The sequence below is a fragment of the Poecilia mexicana genome, unplaced genomic scaffold, assembly GCF_051168715.1.
Source record: "Poecilia mexicana isolate PSO_F unplaced genomic scaffold, ASM5116871v1 scaffold_21, whole genome shotgun sequence".
In the NCBI taxonomy this organism is placed as follows: Eukaryota; Metazoa; Chordata; class Actinopteri; order Cyprinodontiformes; family Poeciliidae; genus Poecilia; species Poecilia mexicana.
Genome location: NW_028263390.1, coordinates 17,331,126 through 17,340,652, shown reverse-complemented (window position 1 = coordinate 17,340,652; position 9,527 = coordinate 17,331,126). Strand labels below are relative to the sequence as shown.

General features: G+C 38.7%; 1 long non-coding RNA gene across 1 annotated transcript in view; it reads left to right on the top strand.

The window, feature by feature from the left end:
* Positions 1 to 1,380: 1,380 nt before the first annotated feature.
* Positions 1,381 to 9,527, top strand: part of LOC106931552 (uncharacterized) — a 154,000-nt gene continuing 145,853 nt past the window's right edge. The window contains exons 1-2 of the long non-coding RNA XR_015761852.1: positions 1,381 to 1,462; positions 2,146 to 2,249. This is a non-coding gene — a long non-coding RNA (uncharacterized LOC106931552). The remainder of the gene's footprint in view (positions 1,463 to 2,145; positions 2,250 to 9,527) is intronic.

The window sequence follows — 9,527 nt, the reverse complement described above, 5'->3', positions numbered from 1 at the left end:
CATCCCGGCAGGTGTTCTTCACCGTCCTTTGTGTTACTGTACAGTCAGTGCTTGGCTGATTTTGGCAGAGGCGGCAGATTGCTTTAAGCTTCCCCAGTACACAGGCTACAGCTCAGCTAGGCAAATGCTCTGAACATATAAACTTAACCCATGTGCACTTGATTTTGTGAGTGTGTGTGCAAGATCGTGGAACTTTTAGAGAGGAATGCAATTTGCAAGAAATGCTCTCTTTCAATTTTTCACAAACTGATAATGTTCTGCCACCATATGTTGATATACAAAGCACTGACAAACTAATCACTGAATATTATAAAATTCCCTGATAGATTATAAAATCTGCTGGGACTAATAAACCACCTGGTTGCAATCAAAATGCTTAATTTCCCATTTATAAATGTTAGTTGCTCCTACAACATCCCCCAGGTGCTGAGTAAATTTTCTAAACATCTTTAAACCACTGGAATACTATATTTAATAGATCACAAACTTTGCTTCAAATCAGGTTTTCTTTGTTGTTAGGCTTAAAGCCTTCAGGGCGTCAAACGCTTTCAGGCTATTCATCATTCTTAACAATTTTTAGCACTGAGGGTAAAGATCTGAAAAAAAAAACCTTTAAATACATTTATTTCATAGTGATATGCTGAACTCCATTAAGCAGTTCTGAAAACAAGCTTTGTAGATTTTCCTGTCACACTAATACAGAGGTAGAGTCTTGCATTTCAATAGCATATGCAATTTGCCATAGTATTGGTGATAGCTGCAATATACATCTCAGATACTAAAACTGCAAAAAAAGAAGAAAATGTATGCAAATGTTGGGGCACATAGTGTGATTTAACTTTTTGGTAGAGGCTCTGTCAACACTGATGAAGGCTCACCTCAGCATTTTAAATGCTTGGAATGGCTGCCTATTTTCTAGTTAATTTAGCTAATTACTACATCATCAACTCTTGGGTGCAACCATAGACTGTGCATACAGCATTTACTTTCATCCCAAGATGGTGTGGTGTTAGTCAAGTACTAAGAAGGAATAGGAAAACAAATGGTGTTAAGAACACACAATGTTTCTCAGTAGGGGCTTCATTTCTTCACATTTAGACACATGTCAAACAAGATTTAGACATGTGTTAATCCACATGTGGCAAGAAATGAAAGTGTGTGACAGCAGACATCATCCTCACTGAGAAAAATACATTTAGGTCCTCAAACAGCCTTGTATCTCACAGTCATATGTGATGCCCACTGGTGTGTGCCCACAAAAAAGAAAAGAAATGGAGCATGTGTGTCTTTAAATGTTTATGTGGTTATGATGAGAAGCTATTTTAATTTCTCTTAACAAGGGTTCATGATGATAGATGTAGTAACAGTGTTTCACCAGCAAGTGGCGCATGGAGGCTCTTAATTGCTCTGGCGTTTCTCATAAGTTACGCGGACTACGTCTCATTTACATGCTGCTTTTCAGGTGAGAATAACACTAAATTTTATTTAAAAAAACACCTTTTTATCATTTGGGAATGTTCGGTAAATGTTTAGGGAAATGTGTCAACTTGTTAAAGATGCAGGAAGAGTTTTGTTGTGTTGAGCCTGCAGTGGCTAGAGGAAGTAGCCAACATGTCGTGATGCTAGTTGGCTAGCATACTGTTGCTACGGGCCCAAAAGATATGTCAGTGTGTGATTAAACATGCATTTAAAGTGCAGTGAGCCAAAGCAATATGTTACCCGATGAAATTGTGACAAAAAATATGGTGAATAGATTATTTCTGGTTTAAGAAAAGCTAATATTGATGTTTCTTTGTATGTTGGAATATGTTTACAGAGATCATGTATATGCAGTAAATTACTGAACTACCAATTGGGCTGTACAGACAGCTAGATGAGATGGTTTGTTCAATAAATAAGCTGAGAGAAATTGGAGTAACGCAGAATGTGTCTCCCCTGTGCTCATTTACATGCTGTTTTTCAGCTTTATCTACACATAGCTGTCTTAAATTTATCAATATTGCTCTGCTGTTCTCCCTGTGCACACGTGGGTTCTCTCTGGGTACTTTGGCTCCCATGCACAACCAGAAAACTTGACTTTTAGGTTAATTGATCTCTAAATTGCCATTTGGAGTGTATGTGAGTGTGCATGATTGTATGTCTCAGTGCCCTGTGATGGACGGGCAGGCTGTACGTGGAGTTACCTGCTTCCCCCAATGTTGATGCTGGAAACAGGCACCAGAACACCGTGTCCCAGCAAGGATAAACTGGTAAGATGGAGTGATGGAGGGATGCTCGGCTGGTGTAGACATATAGAGAGGAGTAGCTATTTGACTAGTGAAGAACATCATAGCATGTTTTATTTCAATTACATGTCCTCTTGTATGCCCCATTTTGAAGAGTGGCTCAGAGAATCTGTCTTCTTTGTCATGTCACATTTATGCTGAAACTGCACATGAAATTATGGCTCATTAATTAAAAATTTCCAGAAAGCTGAGCAAATTAGGAAATAAAAGTTAACATGTCATAGGAATTGTTAGGGATGTCAATATGATTTTTTTAAAACAATTATTTCTTTACATGGGTTTCATTCCTCTCGTGATAGAATCACTCAGATTAAAGATTTAATTGTTTTAGAATTTATGCTCCGTGATGATACTGCTGCGATCACGTATACACTAATTTGAAGGCCTTTTATACATTTTTACTAAAGAGGCTGTTAAGCTTCTCAGCGCTTATGCTGACTGCACATATGTCTTCAGAGGACAAGTATTTGAAACCCAGAGCTAATTTTTTTCACCTCCTATTATGGCTGAGTGTTGCAGATCATCTCCCCACATTGTTTGTGTGTAATAGGCATTTAAAGAGCAGTGTGTGTTGATCATATTCTTATAAAATCAAACCGAGTGCAGCTGACAGGGGATGGATAGAAAGCTGCAACGCAGTTGAGTCTCCTATAATAGTCATTGTACAGGATGATGCTGAAAGCAGCACAAAAGTGCTTTCCTGCAACTTGGCCACTATGAGCAGAGACAAGGGGCTTTTCAGCATGACTGACGTGTCTTTTTTTCCCCCTGCCAACTCTCTAACGGCCATAATGTGCGCTGCATCAATCAAAGTGTATTCTTTATTCACAAAGCTGGGGAGAAGATCAAAGACGCCATGCCACGGCAAGTCATCATCAAAGTGAGGAGCAGCCTCATGGCATCCCACCCTGTATTTGGTTAAAAGAACAGGGGGTGAGGATGACCAGTTAAGCATGTACACACCGGACTCATGGACCTTGAGGCAATTATCACCCTCATTTAAAAGACAGAGGAAAATCTTTTGAGGAAAGAAACATCCTTATTTTTAAAACGGTGTAAGAAAATGGTGAAAAATCCGCAAATGAAAACACAAAAATAGACTGGACTAACCATGAGGTATCACCTATCTAACACTATTCATCCAGGTGGTTTCGCAATTCATTTGCACTTTGATTCCTGTGACCGTAAAGTCTTGTGTTAGCCAGGTAGACAAGCAAATCATAGGGGACAACAGAATTGTGATATGCAGCAGTAACAGTTTATTTAAAGTAACAATTTCAAAACAACCCCAGTATGTTTCAACACCCCTTAATACTTGAGAGAGGAGTTCCAGCAGATTTCTGTTAAAGCACTTCAAATATTTGTGACCAGTTAACCTGATGAGCATGTCCTGGTTCTTGTGGGAGAACCAAACAGTGCTTACAATTGTGCAGCCCCAAAATGTATTTTATCAGCAGTCAATGAAAGTTTAACAGTGCATTTCTATACGTTCTTATTCATTTGTATTTGTATTTTATTGACAAAAAAATTCCAAATAAAGTATCTACATTTTAGTTACTTGAAAGGACCAAATCTAACCAGTGTTGCACCAAATCAAAAATGAAATTATCACACAAAAGATTGACTCATTATGTTAAAGTGTTGTTTGCAATACAGTTATTTTTGCATTTAAGTTTCTTTCTGACAAGCAATATTATGATTTTTATCTGCAAATATCTGTTTCTGTTATGTGAGCCCACTTAGTGTGCTGTTGGTTGTGTGTCGTTTTTCATTTCTTGTCTATTTTTGTCTTTGCCTGTGTGCCATTTATAGTCTAACTTTTATTCCCCTAATGCAACTGTCTCATTATTTGTGTTTGCTCCAAATTTTGGGCATATCTGCCTGGAAGCAACCAAAATAATTTTTTTTCCTCCACAAACTAAATTACCTTCCAGAAGAATTGTAACTAACAAGAGGTTTGTTTCATACTGGTTCACTAGTTAAGAGTGCAGCAGCTTTTTATAAAGCACTCTCTACTTTAAAGAAAAATAAATCTATGCAAAAGTCAGAATTGCAACCCACGAATCAATTAAAAATAAAGTTTACGTGACGTAAACATTATAGAAGCTTTATCCTAAATACAGAATGGGGATATGATAGATCGGACAGGGAAGAAGCTAATTATTGTTCCTGACAAAGTTGGGTACAAATCAATCAAAGCTTCTAACGTAAAAAATCACAACGGGGTGAAATGACCAAAGCCCACTTCTCATTCTTCTCGTATTGTTTGGGGTTCCTGAACTTTTAAAGTACTACCGACTCCCCTCACTACCAGTACGTTACTTAATATAGAGGACCTCTGTTTTTAGATTCACTCTAACATGGTTTACATGCTGTCACTTCATCAAAAAGCCTCTTTTTCCTTTTGAAACAATAAAAAGAAGTAGCACAGAGGAAAGTGAATGAGTCCTCATTGTTTATTTAAAATATTGATCACACTAGCTTTTAAGATAAAAGGTGGCACTGTTCTCACTGCTCCCTTGGGCATGAAGGGGCTGCTTTATACTTGTTCATAGGCGATGAGAACAAAACAGAATAAATCCATTGAGAGCCAACATTATCCAGTTTGTGCAGACCTAGATTAGAAAAGGGGAAATGTGACTAAATTAAAGAATTATAGCTCACTACGTCTGCGTTCAAGGACGTAGCGGCTGACCTGTAAAATATACGTTAATACCCAAACGTACGTTGGCATCTAATGCACTTGTCAGTTTTAATAGTAGAAACACAACCTTGCTCCCGAAGATATTACCCCTCATTTTCTTTAATGTTTCCAGAAATGGGATTCATTGAAGCTAGACCGGTTATAAATCCCAGCTGCATTGTTCATTTTTTTTTTAAAGACCAAAGGTTATCGATAAATGAACAATGTTTTCTTCTATTTTTTAGTTCTTTACGTTGCAAGAAGCCTTCACGCGCACGTCAACATCTCCTCGCTGTGATAATTGGGTCGTCCCTTCGGCTGATTGTTGGACGCCCCTTTAATTTTTGAAAGTGAGCACCACAGAAGAGCGTCAAGTGCTGCAGTCATTACCATTGCCCCCCTCTCCTCTTCTTTAGACACACACACACGCAGACAGTCATCTCTGTCTCTGGAGCCGTACCATGCTAACACGCTATTACACACCCTGCAGCTTTTAATTCTCCCCATGCTCTGACGCAAGAGTTCAGTATTGATTTGTCCATGTGATGGTGGCTCTCGCATTCATTTCTCTAATGACAATTTGGGCGTGATCACACCACCAAGACGGTTATTTTCATCCGCACGGGTTTGAACAGGGAGATCCGTTTAATCTTTGTGCCAGTAACCCACCCTGTGCTCTCCCACCCCTCTTTTTCTCCACTCCCAAGCTTACTGTTTAGCCATGCTTCGAAATCCCTCCTTCTGTGTTCACCGTCACCGTTTCTAATCTGGCAACCCTAAGGGAGGTGGTATCCATACCTCATTCCAGTCATGCTCGCATGCCTTTTCTCCATGCGCTCATCCCACTTGGGGGTAAAATGGCTTTCTGAAGACATCAAAACCTCACAGGTCCAATTCAGTATTTAGTTTTTCAATTGCCTCATTCCAGCAAAACACTGAAATTTAAGAGGTAGGAATCCACCACTAAAAGCTAACTTTGCTTTCAGTCTCAATTAAACAGCCCTTTGTCCTGCTGTTGCAGCTACTTTGCATGAAACAGATGTACACTTGCAGATAAAAGGGCAAGAAGTAGTCACCTTCATGCGGCTTTGTCAGAAGAGGAAAAACAAGGGTGGAAGAAAATGAGCAAGGAGATGAGAGGGAGTGAGACGAGGCGGCAAGTGCCGCTTTTCCTCCTGACTGAATAAAACGCAAAAGAGACGTGATTCACAGAGGATTTGAAGAACTGCTAATGAGCTAGGGGTTAAATCAGATACTGTAGCTGTGCTGAGGAACCTGATTTCACTATTAGCTAAGGGTTTTAGAGAAGGGTGGGTAAAAGTATGGAGGGGGAAAAAAAGCAAAAAAAAAAAAAAAAAGTCTCTTCCAACAAGTCGTTTGATCTTTCTTTCAGTCTTAAACTTATTTTCTGGAATGCACATTAGGGGATTTCATAGATGCTGGGAGAAATGTTCCTCTTTTTAAGGAGGATGAGGTGTTTGGCAGTGAAAGAAGTTCTTTGTTGCATTCAGTTCCTGTAATGCTTTTTATTTAACCAGAACGGAGAGCGTGCTTAATGAAATGTTGCCTTGAAAGTGTCTCGGGGTTAGGTATTTGGTAAAAGTGACACAAGCTTTGTCTAGTCCTGAAAGGAGGAGAGATTTTTAATCAGGATTGAAAAACTTTTGTTTGACACACTTGAATAGAATAAAGAAAAAAAAAACATTTCTTTGCATCTCCCTCTCCTGAGGTGCAGTCTGAAGTTTAAATTCACTCATGCTTCCTTATGATGAGGCATTTCTCCAGTTTATCTCCACACACTGGAATATTATAAATCAAAAATATTTCCTCCTCTTTTGTTTTTACTGTGGCTGCTGCTGTCAAATGGATGTTGGCTCATATTCTGTTATTTTCTTGGGCTTATTAGCAATTATGTATAGTGTCACTGGGAACAGAGTTTTGAAGCTTTTGGCAAGTTGTGATGAACGAGCTTAGCAGGGAGCAGTTTGTGTTTAGATAATGATGCTGTGCAGTTCAACTGCGAGACTCGATTCAGCTGTTACCCTCAAATATGAACCATTTAAATGTGATTTAATTTGAGTTTTTTACTCTGGCTCTTGGAGTGAGTGGAAGCCTACTGAGTTGTTTAATGTTCTTGTCAAAATTTAAGAAATATTTAAGTTGACATGAACGTTAATTAGGACGATCCAGCCTAAACTAAATGGCTGTATTCATTGTAGAATAACCCAGTCCAGGTTAAACTTGCCTAGAAATCACAGTTTTCAGTTTTCTCTACAATAAAAATGAATGTCTTTTATGTATTTTTATGTCAATTCACCATTTTACTTCCACCTGCTGTATGGTTTGTTCCAAACATATTTACCATATCTTAATTGTGTACTTACTATGTTGCCTGGTTCTATCGCTCTGTCTGCTAATAGTGGTAATGAATGTTCATGAAAATGAAATGAAAACAATAGCTAATTTGTAGCCACAAATTAAGCAGGCCTCGTTGGCAGGAACATCTAGTCATGGGAAAAGTAACTGAAAAATCAAACTACCATTTCTACTCTTTAAAGGAGAAGGGAAGCGCATAATGTGTTGAATGCAGGTTTGAAATGTCAGCAAGTAGTACATGAAACATCCACTTGTTATGTTTTGAAGGTTTAAGAAAGGATCAAACCACAGACATGAACATATGCGACTTAATGAAATTCGCCGAAAACACTTACGGAAAAAGGATAACGGGAAAATGGAACGACAGGGAGACTAGGTCATATCACGGGGAAAAACGGCAGTCGGTGGGGAACAATGCAAACCGGAGAGCCTAAATCCAGGAGGAGAGGTGGAAGTGACAAAAGAACCAGAAGAGCTAATCAGGAGGGAATAGTACACCGCAGAGGGAGAATGCAGGCTAAAGGAAAGTGAAACGGAGAAATGTAAAAGAATTGAAACCAACTTCAACAGTAAACGGAAAGGAACACTAATCACAAGAAATGAGTCAAAAGCACAAATGATGAGAGGAATTGAACTGACGGAAAAATCTAAAATATACTATAACATGGCAAGATGTAAGCAAATGAAGAAATGATCAAAAGAAACACATAAAGTTAAGAAATACCACCAACCAAGGCAGCTTTTATTTATTTATTTACCAGCAAAGCCAGTATAAAACACAGCTGAGGAAAGGGATGAAATGGCAAAATTTCAAAAGTTGTCTTAAAGTTGTAGACTTTTGAATATTCAGTTTAGGTTTGAATAGTTTAAGTATCTTAGATTTTCATTTAGAGATGATTAAATGCAAACTTAATTCCTTAAAAAACATTGAAATGGCACTTTTTTTATTATTATAAAGGAAAATTGAAAACTATCCCACAGCCACCTAGGTGTTATGGCCATGCATTCCTGTCCAGCATAAAGGTCTCTTACTCAACACTGACTGTAAAGCCAAGCCAGAGAGAAAAAAACTCATTCAGTAATTAATTTTTCTTTTGCATCGGAGGAATGTGCCAACACCAGGCTGTGTCTCCCTGGGCAGAGAGCAGAATCAAAACCTCCCAGTTGATGGTGAGGATCCATAAATGAGTGGGTCTGACTCCACAACTTCACCAATGAGCACATGACATTGGTTTGATTTTATGTTGAACTGGACAGGATTTCAGCTTTGAATATATTTGTCACCTCGAGTTAAAATAAGACAACTTTGACCAGTTTGTTCAGTCGCTTTGAGTCACTTGTTGTGATATAGCTGCACAACCTTATAGATGACATTCAACATTTTGAATGTCATTGTTCAAATAATGAAGATAAGGAAGACAAGTTGGTGCTCTACCTTTTTGTAATCGGCTCCTTCGAGAAATTCCAAGTCCAACTTATCACCCAGGTTATAAGCACCTGCTCGACTGCATCCCTTATTTTCCCAGTATGGTTATTGTTTTCGTGGTACACCTGTCATCTCCTCCTTGCTTGCGGCATCTCATTTGTCTTTTTCACTTTCAGGATGAGGTGACTGCCCACAGACCATGCCCCAAAGTGCTCGCCAAATTGTCTGTCGTCACCATCCTGTCCACTACTGACGAACCCCACAACTGCATAATCTGATTATTGTTAAGAGTTTCAGCAGTGAAGACGAAATTGGTTCTCTAGTATGAATTACCAAAAACCTATATAATATTACAAACTTATTGAGTTCTTAGAAAACAGGAAAGCATAAATCCTTATTAAAAAAATCTTTATAAATCAAAGAAAGTTATGCATGCAGTAGTCTCTGCTTTGTTTCTGTGATGCTAGACTTGCAAAAGAAGGCCAACAAGAAAACCACACCAGTGTCCTGACCTGGTTACCTAGAAGTCCACAGAAGAACTCTGTGACTTTCACAGTATAAGATCATGAGCAGGCCTGCAGTCAGAGGGCACACATTTTTTTTTTTTTTTAGGTAAGGTACAAGATAAGACCTTTTCCGTTACCCAAGACTGTTTTCTCAGACTAAGGTCAAAGGGACTGTGGAATCACACGCAGCTAGTCCGTGCTTTCTAGCTTTTCTCTGCAGACCTGCAACAGCCTCAACTCTGCACACTTCT